Source organism: Salmo trutta, chromosome 5 (assembly GCF_901001165.1).
Source record: "Salmo trutta chromosome 5, fSalTru1.1, whole genome shotgun sequence".
Taxonomy (NCBI): domain Eukaryota; kingdom Metazoa; phylum Chordata; class Actinopteri; order Salmoniformes; family Salmonidae; genus Salmo; species Salmo trutta.
The window spans coordinates 55,348,496-55,369,844 of record NC_042961.1 but is presented as its reverse complement, the minus strand read 5'-3'; the positions used below and the strand labels follow the sequence as shown (position 1 = coordinate 55,369,844).

Below are 21,349 nucleotides of genomic sequence, written 5' to 3'. Positions count from 1 at the left end.
GTGCTGTGACAGTTCCGACAGGAACCACTTCTGGCCACTTAGAGTGGAGGTCATACACCACCACCAGGAAGCGCTGATGGTGAGGGACTGCGTGACCATGGATCTCGCCACAGATGTCCAGTTGGATGTGCTCCCAGGGGCGGGACGGCCATGCGAGAGGCTGCAGGGGGGGGTGGGGCGGACTGTCCTGTTTTCCCACTGAGGAGGCATGCAGCACAATCCCTGACCAGGGCTTCAATGTCGTGGTCGATGCCTGGCCACCACACAAGGTCTCGACATCTCTGTTTGACCTTCACTATGCCCAAGTGCCCCTCGTGCGCCATGGATAGAACACGCGCACGCAGACCACTTGGGACCACAGTGCAAAACCCTCGAGAGACACAGACTTCTTCCCAGCAAGACAGTTCTGCAAGCTAACTAGCTAAATTGCCATAAATGTTTAATGCTTTTTGACCTGTCCCCAAATTAATATAATTGGTTCAGAGTTTGTTTTGATATTTTAACCTGCGTGTCATGATCGCGTATGGTGTGGGGGGACAAAATACATTTATGCACAATGGAGCAGCCGGTTTAGGTTCCGTTTTAAACGGAATTGAGTGTATGTAAACTTCTGACCCACTGGGAATGTGATGAAAGAGATAAATCATACATTTATTTAAATATTAAAGCTGCATTATGTATTATTGTGTCCAATTGATTCTGGTTGGTTGTAATGTTTTAGAAAACTTTCACTACAACTTTTTTCTGCTGCTGGACAATCCTGTCAAACTTTCATAATATCAATTGTTTTGGAACACATCAACCAATTAACATTGGCTGCGGGTATTCCGAACTTACCAGGTAGTCATGCAATAAACATTTTGGATAATTCCCCTTAAATGAATTCTCTTTCAATGAAATCGTATTTGTCACATGCGCCAAATACAACAGGTGTAGACATTACAGTGAAATGCTTACTTACAGGCCCTTAACCAACAATACAGTTTAAATAAAATGCAAAAAAAGAAAAGCAAATAATTGAAGAGCATCAGTGAAATAATCATAGCGAGGCTATATACAGGGGATACTGGTACAGAGAATGTGCGGGGGCACCGGTTAGTTGAGTTAATATATACATGTAGGCGCCACCTTCTGTGGACGTTGTGACAACGCATAGAGTAGCAGCAAATAGTCTGGGTAGCCATTTGATTTAGATGTTCAGTAGTCTTATAGCTTGGGGGTAGAATCTGTTTAGAAGCTTCTTGGACCTGGACTTGGCGCTCCGGTACCGCTTGCCGTGTGGTAGCAGAGAAAACTGTAGCTGTGGCTCCACTGGCAATCCCAGCCAAGGAATGCTGAAAACCCCGAAGTGAAAATGAAAACCTTCTCCATGGTTAAAGGGTATGTGTTCCCCCCTGAAAAAGGAAAGGCGGGGACATTAAAGTCCATAAGTAACACTTGCTGGAGAACACAATACTCTAAGTGAAAGTAGTTTGGGATTTATTTGATCTATTACAATCTTGGGGGGACCATGGAAGAATAAGGCTATAAAATGCTGTCCCACATTTGTGAGAGTGATTAGGTGATATTTTACTGGTGTGGGCTGTGTTACTTCAATGATCATGGTTTTGCATCTAACCTTCCATCTCCAGAAGCCAGTCCCTCCAGAAACATATGACTCTTCTCTCTATTGCTGTTTGATTGATACCAGGTGGGGAGTGCTCTGCTTTGAAGAGAGAATCTATGTCTTTGGCCAAAAGAGGTTTCTCAGCGTAGATGAAAACCTCTCTGAAGAGGCTTGAGTGTCTATTCATGTAAGGCAGGAGACCTAGACACCCCATACCCTCTTTGAATCTATAAAGTAAAATATAGTCAATGAATTTGCCCTGAAGAATTTAACTAAACTTGAGATTCCTTATATATATGGAAACTCACTACTCAAGATCATCCTGTATCCTGCTTTCTAAGTAGAACTTTGTGGCTGACTCCACCAGGGCATCCCTCTCCAATGTACCGCACTGGACCCAACATGACCGCTTCCTGTGCCTCGTCAACAGTTTGTGCTAACTGGATCTTAGATTGTTTATTGAACTGTGTTTTGGGACAAATTAGCAAAACAATAAACTGATTATCACTACCCTTAAAAAAGATTGACTGCCAACTAAAGGAAACCAAATCCATGTGGAAAAGTATTCATGAACTACAACCCTAATTTTTTTCAAACTTAGTGCAAATGAACAGTAACATCCATCACAGTATAAAGTGACTTACCTGGCACAGGTTGTAGGCCACACACTTGCCTTTATAGCCTCTCTGAAAAAATGTGGTTCTACACCCCCATGTACCAGACAGACAGCGGCCCACCTGCTTGTACACGCCATCATAGAGTGCTGTCACACAGAAGACAAACAGTAAAGGACACATTACATTCAAAAATTAAATGTCTTACTCAAGTCATATATATGGCCATAAACAAATGTGTCTTTGTTGGTGTAAAAGTGTAACACCTTGAGAGTTGCAAGAAAGGCATTTTTGCCAATCAGGTCCCTCAAATATTGCAGAGGGATGGATGGCACTGATTAGCAGCCGGAGAAATTCTCTTGAGGGACCACCCTCATCAGCTGCCCCTTTTCCGTCAGCCTCCCTAAAAACCATGTCTATTTTTGCCTCCGGATTAAAGCGGGCTCTCTTAAAGCCTCTCATTGCACAATCATAAACGTTGTCCCTCATCACGTTAATTTGGTTGGCATCTCATTAACTTCAGCAGTGTTTGGAGGTCAACACTAAAAAAGAGACATTCAGAACAACAAAGCTCAGATACTTCCCACAATTCATCTGTAATAACAAGACATTGAATTATTTACAGGGATGACTTACTCATTGTCATCACCAACAGAAGAGTGTGGTGAAGGTGGACGATAAGCCTCAGGGAATGGTGGAGGGGAGGCCACAGGAAGTGGTATAGGTGGAGGGGGGCCACAAGAAGTGGTGCAGAAGATGGGGGGGGGGGGGCACAGGAATAGGTGCTGCCACAAGTGTGGCCTTGTTTGTAGAAGTAGTCTGTAAAAGGTCATTTAAAGGCTTCTACATTTCAAGAACATGGAGAAAGCAATAAAGCTGTCAAACATAATGTGACTGCGTTCTGAAAATAAATAAAATGTAAAAAAAAAAAGTAGCCGCATGCATCACTCACTATAGAATGTAATCAATGTGTAGGTCAAGAAGACATTTTAAGGATGCATGTAGCTCTATTTTTTAAATAATATTTTCAATGTGTATTACATTCAACAAGCAGACAGTGTTGTTTTCTCCTCCATGGTCCGTCCTAACTCTGGAGGAAACGCCATATCTGGAGACAGCATTCATGAAGCAATCCATTACAGTACTGCTGCGATTGTTGCTGGAAGGACGGAGAAACGCAACGAGGCAGCTGTACCCATCAATGCCACCATGTATGACTATCCTCCACCTAAATTAGAAAACACAGCACTGGTTGATACAAAAGCTGAAGACATTAAATATACAAACATCACCATCCTCCTTTACCACTTATATGCTGCATCAGGTTCCTGCAGTATATAACAAAGCAGCAGAACAAATATTAAATTAACATCCAAAGTGTGGAACAATGTTAATGAACAGTCTACAACTATAAGTACTTCCGTTAGCCCTCTAAAGGCTACAACAAGGGTTTGTTCTAGACTGTTTCCTGCAGCGGAAGATGTGTGATTAGAATATCTACTTCAATTGGAAAAATAACCACGTTTATCTTGATGAGTCAAGAGGACAGACTCTCCTGTTGTTCACACTTAGGCACAAATACCTTGCTCCAACTGTTTTTGCCTCCATATGTCCTCAATATAAGCATGTTTGTTCATTTCATGATACAGATATTCTATCAATCACAGAAGTAGCAGAAACACAATAAAATAATTATTATCCACATGAGTGACATATGGTATCAAGGGCTATTGCTTACTGAACTGTTAGTTGTTGATGAACGAGTTGTTTTTGAACAATTAGAGATGTTACAATGTACAACTATTCACCAGTGATAGACACAATTATCTATATCACAAAGATGCATCTACCTTATCAGTTTGTGGTTTCCATCAAAGTGCCGCAACGAGTTTGGTCCAGCAACACGGTATGACCTTCTATGCAGCCTCTGCGACATGAAGCATGCTGTCCCTCACTCTGCGTCTCTGCACCCAGAGCCCTTAATTGTGATCGAACAGCCTCCAGTCCACGTTTGTCGTTCCCAGCCACCAAGTCCTTAATCTTTTCATCCAGAGCCAAGTCTGACATGTCAGAATATAACAGTGCATGTGACAGATTGAAATGTCTGGGGAAAAAAGGAACAATGGACAGGGATGAGGTAATGCATATCATCAGTCATTTTAAAGTCCTGTCTTGATTGTAGTCATTCTAAATTGTTTGATTGGTAAGAAACTGGAAACCATGCATCTAAAGTCTGTAGTTTATAGCACAACTGACCTTAGACAATGTTTGACTGTCGATCGGGACACATGTAGAATATCTGCCATCTGAGACACTGAAAGCACAGGACATCAGAAACCTCAGTTGCTCTTGAGTGATGGCATAACAAGGTGCACCTCTAGCTCCTCTCAAAGTCCGAGGAGCCCGTTAACCGGAACTGTCTGTAACAATAATACACTGTGTTTAGACTACTTAATGTATTGTGACACAGCCCACCCCTCTCATTCCAAAAACACTTAAATTATATTAACTGTCACAAATTGTGGCCAAGTAATGTTTTTATAATATTAGATTTTAAAGCCAAGACATAAATAGAAATGTTGACCAATAACGAATAGAATGGGCAGCAGGAGGACAAAGAGTGAAGAAAACTAAACAAAAAAAAACAACAGTAAACCCAACCACACCCAACCTTTATCAGCCTCCCTCAAGGCTCCTCTGCATGGTCTCCATTCTGCGAGACGACAGTTTTGTGAAAATAGAGACCATGGATGGGACTGCGATTCCTGTTCAAACAGTGCCATAGTACTAACGTTAACGTTCCTGGTTTAGGTCTGAAGTTGTTCATTTCTAAATCACAGGCTTAGATTAAATATTCATATTTCAAAGGGTATTCAAAAGTAATATCTGTGCTGTTGGAAAGCGGATAAATTGTAGATATTAGCAAAGTTTTTACAGGGTTGTCCTAGGTCAAATGAGCTTTGTGAGCGTTGTAAATGTTTTCATGCTAATCGCAAGCTAGCACAGCTAAGGCTAGGTAGCATTGAAATTATAGCTAGCCAGCCAGCCTGCCTGAAGTTTTAGACCTTCAGTTGTTGTTTTGCCTAAAAATACAAAAACATGTTTGACGTCAGTACTCCTCGATAATAAGTAACCTTTATGTAACTAGCAGGGCTGTAAAAATATTACAAGATATATTACTGTGGCTATGGCCAGGGTGTGCGGCTAAGGAACGTTATCAAGCAAAATAGTAACTCATTTAGCAATCCAGCCATTTAAATACCAGCATTCATTACAACAAAATATATTTATTTATTCTACATATACAATACTCCCTTGGCCTAATCAGAATTACAATATTAGCGACTAAGTTACTTGCACTGCTGTCTCAGTGTCTAAGCCTCCAACATAGCTGCATAGCCATACACAGATCCGTCCTTTGTGTTAGCTAGCGGATCAACTTTATGATTAAGTAATAATAGCATTTAAAAAGAATCAACCTTGTTAACGTGGACTGAAGGGCATCAAGTCCAGGATTATCGGAGAGCAGAAGCCGAGTGCAGCCATTTTAGGGTCTGTTTGCAGCGGATATGGAAAGTCCTTCTCGCCAATTGTGGTGTTGTTGCATCAAACTGACTGTACACCGATTTAATGAAAGGAGGAGCTAGGGAAATTGGCTGGTAAAATTAGCATATTAAAGAACGCGTTAAGTTAGCGTGTGTAGGTGTATATTTAGCAGCTGTAGGTGTTAATTTGACGTGTGCAGGACCAATTGCAGCCGTTTATTTAGCACATTTGCACGTGCTTATTTGACGCATGTAGGCATTCATTTAGCGCGTGAAGACGTTAATTTAAGGCGTGCACGCATTAATTTAGCGCCTGCACGCGTTAATGTAGCGCCTGCACCTGCTTACTTTACACACGCAAGATAAAAAATATAGCGTTTTGACCACAATGCTTTAAGACCCAAACGTCGTTCTATAGACCGCCTGCAAGCACATTTGCATCCACTTATTTGACGCGTGTAGGCGTTCATTTAGAGCGTGAAGACGTTAATTTAACGCATGCATGCGTTCACTTAGCGCCTGCACCTGTTTACTTTACACACGTAGCATTAAAAATATTGCGTTTTGACCACGTGCTTTAAGACCCAAACGGCGTTCCATACAGCAGTGGTTAATGACACCTGGTCATGGAGAGTTTACAGCGTGTTGCAGGTTTTTGTTGGAGAATATCAATAAATATTTAATCAGTACAAACATTTCCAGTCATAATAATAATAATAATAATAATAATAAACAATTATGCAATTAACTACAGCAAACGTTTTGGGGGGTATTGAATATATTGACAAGAAATATGGCTTAGTTTTCTTCATTTACTCACCCCACAGCCACCATTAGCATCGCTGCTAGTGAAACAATGGGAGTGGTATGGCCTACGACAGGATGCTTCAAAAATAATGCCCATATCCTTTAAGTTACTTTAAACCAAATGGTATAACACTCAAAATATCAAAACAAGTTGCACATAAAAAATATTGGAGGATATTATAGGACTTCTGGATCTTCCTGTTCACTCCTCCATCTGTAGTGTCCCCCTGTTCTGGCTATAGGGGGAAATGGGTTGATTTGAACCATAATCACAATGTTGTGCAGAGTTGCAGCGCTCCATCACTTTTTTCAATTAGAGACATTTTATTAATTATATTTAATTACCACTTAAATTCAATTAAAACGATAGAATGACAAACCAAATAAATATGTATAGCAGCCTAGAGGTAACCAACTCACTGAGTGCTGACTGCAGCAAAAAGTGGCAAAAATAGATGTCTCTTTCCTGGTCCAAAACGTCCGGCGCTCACTTTGAGTGGGCACAGTTCTACATAGAGCCATGGCTACATGGAACTCTATTCCACATCAGGTAACTGATGCAAGCAGTAAAATCAGATTTAAAAAAAAAAAACAGATAAAAATACACCTTATGGAACAGCGGGACTGTGAAGCAACACAAACATAGGTACAGACACATGCATACACACACATGATAACATACGCACTATACACACACGTACACCTGGATTTTGTCTTGTATATATGTGGTAGTGGAGTAGGGGCCTGAGATCACACACTTAGTGGGTTGTGAAATCTGTTATGAATGTATTGTAATGTTGTATAACTGCCTTAATTTTCCTGGACCCCAGGAAGAGTAGCTGCTGCCAAGGCAGTGTAACAAGAACAGCCAAAGACAGAAAACTCTACAAGGCGTTGCTAAAACGGCTGTCCTCAAAACAGTTTGTTATGGACTTGGGGCTCATGTATGACAAAGTTAATGAACTCGCTCTGTCTGATTGTAGCCTATGTCTTTCAAGATGACATAAGCATAATGATTAATGTGTATTTTACATAACAGAACCTGAATATAATAGCATAGTAGGCCTATATTACTGTTACACCATAAACACATCAATCATTTGTTGAGCTTTTAGGATGCTTGCTGAAGCTGAACAGTCTTTTTCCCCCCATGTGGCTAAAACTCAACACAGCGCCACTAGGCAGGATATATACGTTGAAACAAAATACAAGAAAGACAATAGTTTAAAACCATTTGCTCTAATTCGCTCATGAAACAGTAATTCAAGAATTTCTAAATGCATATTCCAATGAAACTGATTCCCTGTAAAAATATACTAAGTTATGTCTACTTGAATTCACTCAACTTTTCAGCACTGAAGTTCAACAAACTTTGACTACTGATTCAAGTCATAAGTCCTCTCAACTTACATTATTTTGCTCCGCTGATGGATTTTTCATTGTTAAAACACTTACATTTTTACATTGTAAAAACTAGTGATTTCATATTGCCAGGATTCACAGCTGCACTCAGACATGCATGTTGAGAGGACTTACCTTAATATTTCAACAGCTGCTTGCTTGAGTTTTTTTTCTTTCAACAGTTTGTAGTGCAAATATTCTGTACATTATACTGAATAAAACCATTCAAAGTATACAACTAGTAAAACATTGGCTAGTAAAACAAGTAGTCCCAGTCTTGACCAGACCCAAAATCAACAATCAGTTCACACAGGACAATAATTCACCATATTGACTCTCAGTATTGAGTGGAGACAACCAGTTTAACAATCTCTTTCAGGTCCATCAATAAATATATCCTATGCAGACTCCTTTTCTGGTACATTGCTGACAATCATGAGGGGGAAATATTCAGAAAACTTGTTAGTAGCGCAAATATTCTGTAAAACCTCACTAAATACAACCTCACTAAATAAAACCTCTCAAGGGAGCACATCAAAATCATTCTTTTAGCTTTTTCTGCATTTAAGGTATCATAAATGCCACAAAGTACTCACAAATATGTAAAGTAAATCATATTGTTTTCTTTTGTGTATTGTTTTTCAGACCTCCAACATTGTGGCACACCGGAAGACAACAGTCCTGGAACGCCTCACCTGGTTTGTTGGCAAAAATCCAGCAAAGCTACTGAAGACGTGTTGTTAGTGTTTCATGAAAAGCACCTCTGCATATCTGAAACAGAACTTTATTATGAAGTAGAATTCATTACTTGGGAGGTATAGATTTATTAGATATATATTTTTTAATCCAGTCGGATAAACACTCCAAACAGCCTACCCCACCGCTCTGAGGTGTGCGCATGGTCCTAAACCAAATACTTTTAGACTTTTACTCAAGTGGTATTTTACTGGGTGACTTTTACTTTTACTTCAGTCATTTTCTATTAAGGTATCTGTACATCTGGACACTTTCTGTTTACCTGGAATTTTTACTTAATGTAGGCTTCCACTTTTCGTCTTGGGTGGGGCTGGCTTAAGACGGTGTGAACAATGCTAAATGGTTGAAGACAAAGGAGAGCTCTCGAGTAGGTACCAAAACATTCAAAGACCCTTTTCTCAAAAGTGAGTTCACAAGTTCATCAACTTTCAAAGCAGAATTACTTTCCCATTGTTCCTCAAATGCAGTGTATGTTATACCATGTGTAGCTTTGAGTCTCTACTTTTTAACAATGTAAAAAACCCAATTTCAAATTTTGCTACATAAGACCGAATCCAGGTGGTGGGTCACATTTGCCTTTCTCTGTTGTAGTTACAAAAATGACCATTTGCCTCATGCGGCACCACACATTTCCTTCGCATAGAGTTGATCAGGAATGTTGTGGAATGTTGTCCCACTAATTCCTGCAAATATCCAGCAACTTCGCACAGCCATTGAAGACAAGTGGGACAACATTCCACAGGCCACAAAATGGATGTGCGAAGTTGTTGGATATTGGCGGGAACTAGAACACGCTATCGTACATGTCGATCTAGAGCATTCCTGTCACGTCCTGACCAGTATAGGGGTTATTTGTTATTGTAGTTTGGTCAGGACGTGGCAGGGGGTGTTTGTTTTATGTGGTTCAGGGTGTGTTTTGTGTATGTGTTTAGGTAGAGGGGTATTTGATTTATTAGTCCGGGGTTTGTTAGTCATTGTTCTATGTTAGTATATTTCTATGTTCTATGTTTAGTTAATTGGGGTTGGGCCTTCAATTGGAGGCAGCTGGTTATTGTTGCCTCTGATTAAGGGTCCTATAATTAGGAGTTTGTTTTTCAGGGGTTTTTGTGGGAGATTGTTCTTGTTTAGCTGTTTTGCCTGACAAGACTTTCAAGTTCGTTTTGTTTTGTATACATTGTATGTGTTCTCCTTCTTCATTATAATAAAAGAAGATGAGTATACATTTTCCCGCTGCGTCTTGGTCCTCTATGACACCCGTGACAATTCCAAACATGCTCAATGGGTGAAATGGCTGGTAAGTATGCAGGCCATGGCGGAACTGGGCCATTTTCAACTTCCAGGAATTGTGTACAGATCTTTGTGACATGGGGCTGTGCATTAACATGCTGAAACATGAGGTGATGGCGGCAGATGAATGGCAAGACAATGGACCTCAGGATCTTGTCGCGGTATCTCTGTGCATTCACAATGCCATCAATAAAATGAAATTGTGTTTGTTGTCCGTAGCTTATGCCTGCCCATACCATAACCCCACCGCCACCATAGGGCACTCTGTTCACAACATTGAAATCAGCAAACCTGGGAATAAGGGGCTCTTTTCCAAGTTTAAAATGATAAACCTAGCCTTCCCTGTGGCTCAGTTGGTAGAGCATGGTGTTTGCAATGCCAGGGTTGTGGGTTTGATTCCCACAGGGGGCCAGTACAAAAAAATAAAAAATATGAATGAAATTAAATTAAATGTATGAAATGTATGCATTCACTACTGTAAGTCACTCTGGATAAGAGTGTCTGCTAAAATGTAAATGTAATAAACATTCAACATTGGCCATGCTGTCAATGAAGCATGATTTGTGCCGTGCTCAAAACAACTGTTAACTCGGAACTGGGAAAACTTGAGTTGAAGACAACTGGGAAGTCGGGAATAAACTAACTCCGACTGGGAAAATACATTTTGAACGGTCAACCAATTCGGAATTGTAAATCCAGCCTCTTTCTAGAGATACGACCTGAAGATCAATGACGTCATCATGATTCAACCTTGTTTTTTTTCAGAGTTCCCAGTTTTAAAAGCACCATAAATCCAGAGAATGCCAGACTTTGATGAAAAAATTTGCCACGAAGGACCGCCGCGCCCCCTTCCTGTTCAAGTGGGCACAGCAAAACAAGGTGAGTTCAAAAATGTATTGTATATTGCTGCATAAATGATGTAATATGCCAGGGAAATATGTATAGTGTAGCTAAGAAAGTAATACAAAGTGTATGTTGTGTAGTAAGATGTTAGTAGCCAATGTGCCTCACCCTAATAATTTGGTCTATTTTCCCCTCTTAATTTCACCTACTGTTCTGACTTGGTGGTGCACATGTAGCCTATAACCTATTTTAGAGAAATGTAATCATTGAAAATTGGAAGAGCTTTCATTGTCTGCTTATATTCCCCTTTAATTATCCTACAGTTCTTACTTTGTGTACAGGGAGAACACTGTAAGAATGGCCCATGTTCTGAATTCTGTTGCTGTACAAACAAATAGTTATATTGACTATGTCCGTCCTAGCTCGCTCATGAATGTCTTAATCGAAATCATGGATTGCCTCTTCTCCACTTGTCGTCCCCTTATGCCATAGTTTGTACGACTCAATTGTCATTAGAAACCACATTTGTTTAAGCAAGTCAGCCATATCAGCTATGTTTTTTTAAAAGGCAGAAAATGAGGCTGAATGAACTCTTTTGCTGCCAGAAAAGGCACCACTGATAGCCAGGTGTAACAGTGGTAAGGTGTTGGGACTGCTGTTGGGAATCTGTTGTTGGGACAGCTTTATGTAGGCACTAACAGTTTGTGGGCACCGTTTGTCACCGTTATAGTGCAATGCATGTATTGTTTAGGGTTGTGTTTTATAGTGGCATTGCTGGCATGCATCCCACAAATTTGTATTTTTTGTCCCACCAAGATTTTACATGCTAAAATCGCCACTGAGTAGGGTACTATGGAGCGTTAAGGGAAGTGTGGGTATGAGGTCGAATCCCATTGAAGACACTATTTGGAATTTAGTTTTATGTGAAAGCACACTTTCTGTACTGTTGTTCAAATAATTAGTTTTATTTAGTATAGTATAAGCTTCTGTATTAAGCATCCTAAATAATGCAATAGATTCCGTTTTTGAAAAATAGTAAACTTGAAGGAAAAAAAGGGAAGCATGATGTGAGATACAAACCTGGTATTCCATCTGATTATACAAAGGCAACGACTTACTGCTGTGCCACAGAGTACAGATGAAAACAGTGAAGAAAACAAACGTCGGCTATTTATTGCTGACCAGCAGATGTCACTACTGTGCATTGTGAATGAAGCCCAGCGAAATGAACCGTTTTCTGGCACAAAATGATGAAAGCGCAAAAGCCTTCAAAGCCTCGGTTTCCCAATACTAATCGTTACTAGCCAGCCCACTCCAGACACAGCAAACGTTATCTGTTGAATAATACATGCAAAACCAAACCAGCGATTATCTGCTGCATTTAACACAATTAAGAGTCCAAAAACAGTATCAAATTATTTTAATCAAAAAGTTTAACTTACAATGCTGTGTATAAAATATGCAAAAATTATGCTTCAATGGCTGCAGGTGCAAGTTTGTAGCAGGGTTGCCAGGTCAAGCTAAAATTTCTAGCCCAATGACCACCCAAAACCCGCCCAAAAGGCCTGAAAACGAACCCATTTTTTTTTAAGCAAGAGAGGAGTTGCCATATTTATACAATACAACTTTTCCCCATAACGTTATCGAAACAATTAAGAAGAAATATCATAGTAACTTGTAATGACGTTAGAAGCAAAATTAGGGTTTCCTCAAAATAATCATTATTCCAAGCTATGACAGGACATAATAAAGGAATTCGAATAGGTGGCAAGAGAAAAGAGAATTCACCCTTGGTATATGGCCAATATACCACGGCTAAGGGCTGTTCTTAAGCATGACACAATGCGGAGTGCCTGGATACAGCCGTTAGACGTGGTATATTACCGCAAACCCCGGGGGCGCTTTATTGCTATTATAAATTGGTTACCAACGTAATTAAAAGAGTAAAAAGTAATGTTTTGTCATAGCAGTGGTATATGGTCTGATATACCACGGCTTTCAGCCAATCAGCATTCAGGGCTTGAACCAGGTTTATAATTGTAAATAAATCCCTTTGTGCATGTGCATAACTATGGATACATCCAACAGGAGGGTTTGAGTGATGAAAGTTGGACAGAGGATCTCTAAATCTCTGCGCAAGAAAAACCTGGATTAACATAAAAAATTTATGTTAGTCTATTTTCTGCCAATTGTGATGTTATTATGAGCCAAATGTTAAGGCTACAAATGGCCCATTTGCGAGATTGACTTATCATTTCAATAGGCAGAGGCTACAGACTAAACTCTGGGTTTATGATTATAATTCAATTTTGCCATGGTTTGCTTAGATAAAGACAGGTAGCCTATGGCCCCTGATTGGCCTACATCTCATTTCAAATAGTCTACAGTAGCCTGGACAAGATGTAGGCAAGATGTAAACTGAACCATTAAGCAGCTTGCTTAGTTCAAATTAACAGACTAATTTATTCAACATGAATAGAGAGGCGATTAAGAGGTAAGTTCTTGTGTTTCCTAATAGCCTGCTCTGGGGCGAAAATCTGATATCAACTTTGGAGGGGACAATTACATGAAATTTTCTCAAGAGCAATTCCTGAGGGGGACACCAAAAGTAGTGCTGTAACACATAGCCTACATTGTAATATGGTAAATGTATATTGAGGAACCAAAGAAATAAGGTGTTTGCCGTACTCCTAACTACCGGTACCCAAAACTACACAACTAATCACAACAGCAATACCATTGCCTTTAACAAATCTTAGTTCAGTCACCAGTTTAAGTTGAGAGTAGGGATATCCATGGCATTTTCCAATTATGTTCCTATTTTACAAGTCCAAAAAATTGAGAACCTTTCATAATGTTGCCAAACAAAGACTCAACAAACTTACCTGAGACTCCCTGTTTCTGCCAGTCTGTCCCTGCATATCTGTCCCCAACTCTGCTGTCTGTGTGCCATCTGTTGCCTGCTCTGCCTAATGACATCATTGTGAAACATTTCCATTAGAATTTCATTTATTTCTTATGAACATTTTATCAACTAGTCTTTGAGATATTAGGCTACTAGGGTTCTTACTATGCGTTTTGGTGAATTGAAAAATACTCTGATGTCCGTCTTTTATTTTTCTGCCATTTTTCTACATGGCTGGCTGGCTGGCTGGCTACACACACAGTGTGTAGGTTATTTACAGTAGGAGATGGGCTTCTATTATCTTCAATCATTCTATTTGGGCTTCGATCTAAAAGGTAGCTAGCAAATGTGAAACGGATTAAAATGACAAGAGTTGACAGCTGTATGAGTTCACCATTTACACAACATATGCTGCAACCTTTTGTAATTTTAATAGTTTGTTTCATATTGGCTGGCTTCCAACAATAGCTGAATTTGCAAAGCTAGCGAGCACCAATTCAGTTTCAGTGGTGTTTGCTATAATCTTTGCTACCCGGGTTAAATAAAGGTGAAATAAAATAAATAAATAAAAGTTCCCTTGCGACAATTTAGCTTTTGCAACGAGACCATTAAATATATTTAAGACAATGGTAGAAGAAAGTGTAGTTCTGTTCAGTTTGGATTTCAGTTTATCGCTAACCTTATCACAGGGACTTTGAAGCACTAACTTACATCATCTGCATGCTGATTCCATCTTTGACGACGCCACATAAATGGAATAGGTACTAGCTAGCTTAATAGTTAATATTTGTGCGCTAGCTCTGCATATTCAGCTAGTGTGTGTGCGCGATTGACTGGATTAACCTCACGTCAGTTACGTACATTGAGTGCCTTTCAGACAGTAGATACAACCTCTCTGTTACCTAGCAAGCTAAGGAACTGGCAGTGGATCAAACCATTGTGAGGCAAAGGGTGGGTCGCAATCTTTTGAAACTTAAAAACGCGCTATTAAGTGTCTATAATCAGCACAATTGCTTTCATTGCGTATTATTAATATTATTTAAATTACATAGTTATGTTTCAGTGATATTTTGGGGGGGACAAATCATATTTTTCCCAGGATGGGGGGGTTGTGTCCCCCCGTCCCCCCCGGTATTTCCGCCCCTGAGCCTGCTGGAATAGACTGATGATGGGGTCATAATTTTAATCACTGAATTAAATATGAATAATATGTAAATGAATATGCTTGTCAACAACAGCCAGTGTTTATTTTTAAAATGTGTTTTCCCTGCCTAACCCGACTACTGTTACGATTCAATCTGTGTTCTAACTGATCAGCAATTGCGATAGCTTTGATAATTTCCAATTTAATTAACTAAACATGTCAATTAATAATTGCATAATAACACAAGGCTATAACAACAATAAACTGAAGTTATAGTATATTTATTACATTTCTTTGCCAACAAGTGGCTCAAATTGATTTGCAATGACTCCAGTGATATCGTCATTTCAACATATTTATTGTATTAAACGGTAGCCAACAATGGCATATAGATTAATAGGCTTCTTCACATTTAGCCTGTCAGTTTCATTGAGGTCTTTCCCCATAAAAAGAACCACGCCAGGGAGTTCCATAACTTCCATTTCAAATTTCCACTCGGGCAGCCACCGAGACCAAAGAACTGAGCATACGTAAAGCACTTCGCTTGATACCGTTTTCTTTTAGCAGTCAACATTAGAATGCAGTTTAAACCACCTCCTAACTAATTTATGTAATGCGCTCTAGTGCCCCCAAAGTCATTTTCGAGTGCTTTGTCTCCATTATTTATTGATATGCATCAGTTATAGCGTATTAATATGTTTTATGGAAAATGGGTTGGAAATACGTGACGCCGTATGACAAACTAAATAGCCTACTTACAACTGGTAAAAAGTTGTCACAACGTGTACGCGTGCTGCTCTCGCCCCTTGCTTACGTGACTCAGCCACACACCCCTCCCGCCCTCCCCACCACTCACTCAGCAACAGCCTGCCTCACTGGCTAACAGTCAGCAGCAGGTCACAGTGAAAGGAATGCCATGGCGGCCGCTGTGCAACATAGAAGTAGCCCATAAATCTGCAACCGGCGACAAATACATTTTCACCGGCGACATTGTTTTCAAAGTAGCCCAATTTTTTTGAAAACCGCGAACATGGCAACATTGCTTTGTTGAGCTTGAAGCCCCTGAATAAATTATTAGAAACCCCGTTTCAGAGGAGAAGGGCAACAATAAAAATGTGTTCCACGATCCCAATGAGCATGCGCAAATGGGTTTAAACCCTCCCTCTGTAGTGAAATTTGGGCGTGCACATAAAACAATATTAATCTAGAACACTAATAGAAATTGGTGGGCCAACTACTTTTAACAGTTGAACTCAACTTTTTCACATTTCTTTGTCCAGTTTAATTTTCAATGATTGTTGTTCCAACGTTTGGCAAGTTGGCTTCTTTTTTTTACAGTGTTGAGATCAAATGACTGGCATTCAGATGCAGTTTGTAGTTTGGACATGTTAAACCTGAATAACTATCATTCATGATTGACAGGAATGATGTCCTATTTTGAAATAGGTATGCCTAACTTGGTATTTGAGGGTATTAAAGATATAAAGATTTATTGAGACAATATATGTGGGAATATGTAGACTTTGTAATGGAGGGATGGTATTTTATGCATATTCTACAATGATATTCAATAGTCTACATCTGACTGTACAAACTTTGATTGAGAAATTATGATGTAATTGAAAAAAGTAGTTGCACTCCCACACCTAAAACAAATAGCACTACACCACTGATGTTATGTATATCTGGGAAATTAACAATTGTTTAATTGACCATACCAGGTAAAACCCTGGGCCCTAGCTATGAGCTCTAAACAATGCCTGGAGTTTTTCCTAGTCAGGTCACATGATCAAGAACAAAAACTCCTGGCTTTACAATTTTACTCAGCTGTCACACACCACGTACCACTCTCAATGGCAAGATGGTGTGTGGCGAAATGTCCACTTATGCCGAATTGAACTGGTTGATTATCTCGTTAACAAACGTGTAGATGTGGAGGTCAGGACGTTTCTTGAACGTCACCTTACACTAAGGCAGATGGAGTCCCTGATATCCCAGTAGTCATAGATACAAGCGTTTGATAGATAGATAGAAATTGTCCCTCAGGGAGGAATAAATACATTTACATTACATTTACGTCATTTAGCAGACGCTCTTATCCAGAGCGACTTACAAATTGGTGCATTCACCTTACGATATCCAGTGGAACAACCACTTTACCGGTGCCGTTCCCTTCACAGCTCCGTACATCTATCTTTATTTATTTATTTTAATTTTTTTGGGGGGGGTTAGAAGGATTACTTTATCCTATCCCAGGTATTCCTTAAAGAGGTGGGGTTTCAGGTGTCTCCGGAAGGTGGTGATTGACTCCGCTGTCCTGGCGTCGTGAGGGAGCTTGTTCCACCATTGGGGTGCCAGAGCAGCGAACAGTTTTGACTGGGCTGAGCGGGAACTGTGCTTCCGCAGAGGTAAGGGGGCCAGCAGGCCAGAGGTGGATGAACGCAGTGCCCTTGTTTGGGTGTAGGGCCTGATCAGAGCCTGAAGGTACGGAGGTGCCGTTCCCCTCACAGCTCCGTAGGCAAGCACCATGGTCTTGTAGCAGATGCGAGCTTCAACTGGAAGCCAGTGGAGTGTGCGGAGGAGCAGGGTGACGTGAGAGAACTTGGGAAGGTTGAACACCAGATGGGCTGCGGCATTCTGGATGAGTTGTAGGGGTTTAATGGCACAGGCAGGGAGCCCAGCCAAGAGCGAGTTGCAGTAATCCAGACGGGAAATGACAAGTGCCTGGATTAGGACCTGCGCCGCTTCATGTGTAAGGCAGTGTCGCACTCTGCGAATGTTGTAGAGCATGAACCTACAGGATCGGGTCACCGCCTTGATGTTAGCGGAGAACGACAGGGTGTTGTCCAGGGTCACGCCAAGGCTCTTAGCACTCTGGGAGGAGGACACAATGGAGTTGTCAACCATGATGGCGAGATCATGGAACGGGCAGTCCTTCCCCGGGAGGAAGGGCAGCTCCGTCTTGCCGAGGTTCAGCTTGAGGTGGTGATCCGTCATCCACACTGATATGTCTGCCAGACATGCAGAGATGCGATTCGCCACCTGCTTATCAGAAGGGGGAAAGGAGAAGATTTATTGTGTGTCGTCTGCGTAGGAATGATAGGAAAGACCATGTGAGGATATGACAGAGCCAAGTGACTTGGTGTATAGCAAGAATAGGAGAGGGCCTAGAACTGAGCCCTGGGGGACACCTGTGGTGAGAGCACGTGGTGCGGAGACAGATTCTCGCCACGCCACCTGGTAGGAGCGACCTGTCAGGTAGGACGCAATCCAAGAGTAAGCCGCGCCGGAGATGCCCAACTCGGAGAGGGTGGAGAGGAGGATGTGATGGTTCACAGTATCAAAGGCACCAGATAGGTCTAGAAGAATGAGAGCAGAGGAGAGAGAGTTAGCTTTAGCAGTGCGGAGAGCCTCCGTGACACAGAGAAGAGCAGTCTCAGTTGAATGACCAGTCTTGAAACCTGACTGATTTGGATCAAGAAGGTCATTCTGAGAGAGATGGCAAGAGAGCTGGCCAAGGACGGCACGCTCAAGAGTTTTGGAGAGAAAAGAAAGAAGGGATACTGGTCTGTAGTTGTTGACATCGGAGGGATCGAGTGTAGGTTTTTTGAGAAAGGGTGCAACTCTCGCTCTCTTGAAGACGGAAGGGACGTAGCCAGCGGTCAAGGATGAGTTAATGAGCGAGGTGAGGTAAGGGAGAAGGTCTCCGGAAATGGTCTGGAGAGGAGGGGATAGGGTCAAGCGGGCAGGTTGTTGGGCGGCCGGCCGTCACAAGTCGCAAGATTTCATCTGGAGAGAGAGGGGAGAAAGAGGTCAACGCATAGGGTAGGGAAATGTGAGCAGGACCAGCGGTGTCGTTTGACTTAACAAACGAGGATCGGATGTCGTCAACCTTCTTTTCAAAATGGTTGACGAAGTCATCCGCAGAGAGGGAGGTGGGGGGGAGAGGATTCAGGAAGGAGGAGAAGGTGGCAAAGAGCTTCCTAGGGTTAGAGGCAGATGCTTGGAATTTAGAGTGGTAGAAAGTGGCTTTAGCAGCAGAAACAGAGGAAGAAAATGTAGAGAGGAGGGAGTGAAAAGATGCCAGGTCCGCAGGGAGGCTAGTTTTCCTCCATTTCCGCTCGGCTGCCCGGAGCCCTGTTCTGTGAGCTCGCAATGAGTCGTCAAGCCACGGAGCAGGAGGGGAGGACCGAGCCGGCAGGGAGGATAGGGGACATAGAGAGTCAAAGGATGCAGAAAGGGAGGAGAGGAGGGTTGAGGACGCAGAATCAGGAGATTGGTTGGAGAAGGATTGAGCAGAGGGAAGAGATGATAGGATGGAAGAGGAGAGAGTAGCGGGAGAGAGAGAGCGAAGGTTGCGACGGCGCAATACTATCTGAGTAGGGGCAGAGTGAGTAGTGTTGGAGGAGAGCGAGAGGGAAAAGGATACAAGGTAGTGGTCGGAGACTTGGAGGGGAGTTGCAGTGATATTAGTAGAAGAACAGCATCTAGTAAAGATGAGGTCAAGCGTATTGCCTGTCTTGTGAGTAAGGGGGACGGTGAGAGGGTGAGGTCAAAAGAGGAGAGGAGTGGAAAGAAGGAGGCAGAGAGAAATGAGTCCAAGGTGGACGTAGGGAGGTTAAAGTCACCCAGAACTGTGAGGGGTGAGCCATCCTCAGGAAAGGAACTTATCAAGGCGTCAAGCTCATTGATGAACTCTCCAAGGGAACCTGGAGGGCGATAAATGGTAAGGATGTTAAGCTTGAATGGGCTAGTGACTGTGACAGCATGGAATTCAAAGGAGGAGATAGACAGATGGGTCAGGGGAGAAAGAGAGAATGTCCACTTGGGAGAGATGAGGATTCCAGTGCCACCACCCCGCTGACCAGATGCTCTCGGGGTATGCGAGAACACGTGGTCAGATGAGGAGAGAGCAGTAGGAGTAGCAGTGTTTTCTGTGGTAATCCATGTTTCCGTCATCGCCAAGAAGTCGAGGGACTGGAGGGTAGCATAGGCTGAGATGAACTCTGCCTTGTTGCCTGCAGTCCGGCAGTTCCAGAGGCTGCCGGAGACCTGGAACTCCACGTGGGTCGTGCGCACTGGGACCACCATACCCTATGTAAATCAGTGGCAGCCAAAAAATACATACAATTTACTGTATGAGACATAATACGAAGTTGGGATCCATAGAAAGTTCCATAAAACATGGCGTACATTTGCAGAAGTTTTTTCCACATGGAGTGGAGACAGGGTGGAAGAAGATATCCAGGCAGATGGAACAGCGCAACTGGTCTTTTGTCATGCTGAGATTCCATATCTACACACAAACACACACACACACTAATAATGTTAAGTATCAATTTACATCGCGTTAACTATTTTTCCTTTGTAGTACATTTACATTTTAGTCTTTTAGCTAGCAGACACTCTAATCCAGAGCGATTTACAGTCAGTAACATTGTTATAACCCAACCAACAGGATTGTATTAACATGTTGTTACATAATAATGCAGAAATTGTCTTGACATGGAGTGTTCCTACCTTAATTCTTGAACTTTTTTCTGACGACAGTGGAGAATAGTGGAGTGTAGTCGCTCACGCAGTGTATGGAAAGCAGACAATACCAATGGCTCTCGTTGTTTATCTGCACAAATTAATTATTTGTAACAGTGTCACATACAAGAAATTAGGATCTGGACACTTTTACTTGGAAGTCATCAGCACTTCTCCCTCAGTGAAATATAAATATCTCTTAAAGGCCATGTTTCACTTTAAACTCCAAACAATAATGAGTAGTGCATATACATTATGTATCAATCTGATATGTCACTCTTTTTCAATCCGAACATTGTAAATTGGAGATATAATCGATAATATACTGCTGGGCTGGAGAGTGTGCAGTGTGGTATCAAATGTGGGGAGACTGAAATAAAGTGAATTCTTCAAAGCATCCTGAGCACCTCCTTTAGCACGTAATTTACCAACAGGAACATTTCAGTATGCAGTATGTCCTAGAGCATCCCAGATAGCACATACCTTTGTGGAAAGGCAGTCTGTATGTCTGTCTGTCTGCCTGCCTGTCTGTCTGTGAGGCTAGAAAAGTACCTTACCATATCCCCCTCTTTCTTTCCCTCCCTCACTAAATAACCACCTTTCTCGTCTGTTACTTTTTCTTTAAAAACACACATACACTTTCTTTGAAAGAGCACATTTTTTTTCTTTGCAAGTTGGAAAACGATATTCGTTAATGTATAGACACATAGAGGATGACATTTGTGTCATGTAATGTGGAGACCTGTCTATTGTCCTGCCTACTGAAATGTTCCTGTTGGTAAATTACGTGATAAAGGAGGTGCTTAGAGAAGGCTTTGAATACTTTATTTTAATATCCACTCTCTTGAGCCACACTGCACACTCTCCAGCCCAGCAGTATATCATTTTTATATCTCCAATTTACAATGT

At 41.5% G+C, this 21,349-nt stretch overlaps 1 long non-coding RNA gene across 6 annotated transcripts; it reads right to left on the bottom strand.

Annotated features, from left to right (window-relative positions):
• Positions 1–1,222: 1,222 nt before the first annotated feature.
• LOC115194570 (uncharacterized) lies at positions 1,223–5,870 on the bottom strand. 6 transcript variants are annotated; one of them, XR_003878399.1, is made up of 8 exons: positions 5,700–5,869; positions 4,477–4,640; positions 4,071–4,324; positions 2,857–3,448; positions 2,487–2,762; positions 1,915–2,369; positions 1,619–1,833; positions 1,223–1,394 (listed from the first exon to the last, which is right to left on the bottom strand). It is a non-coding gene; the product is annotated as an uncharacterized LOC115194570 (long non-coding RNA). The 6 variants fall into 6 exon arrangements; XR_003878400.1 differs by having other exon boundaries at positions 1,619–2,070; positions 2,251–2,369; XR_003878402.1 differs by having other exon boundaries at positions 2,251–2,369.
• Between the last annotated feature and the right edge of the window lie 15,479 nt (positions 5,871–21,349).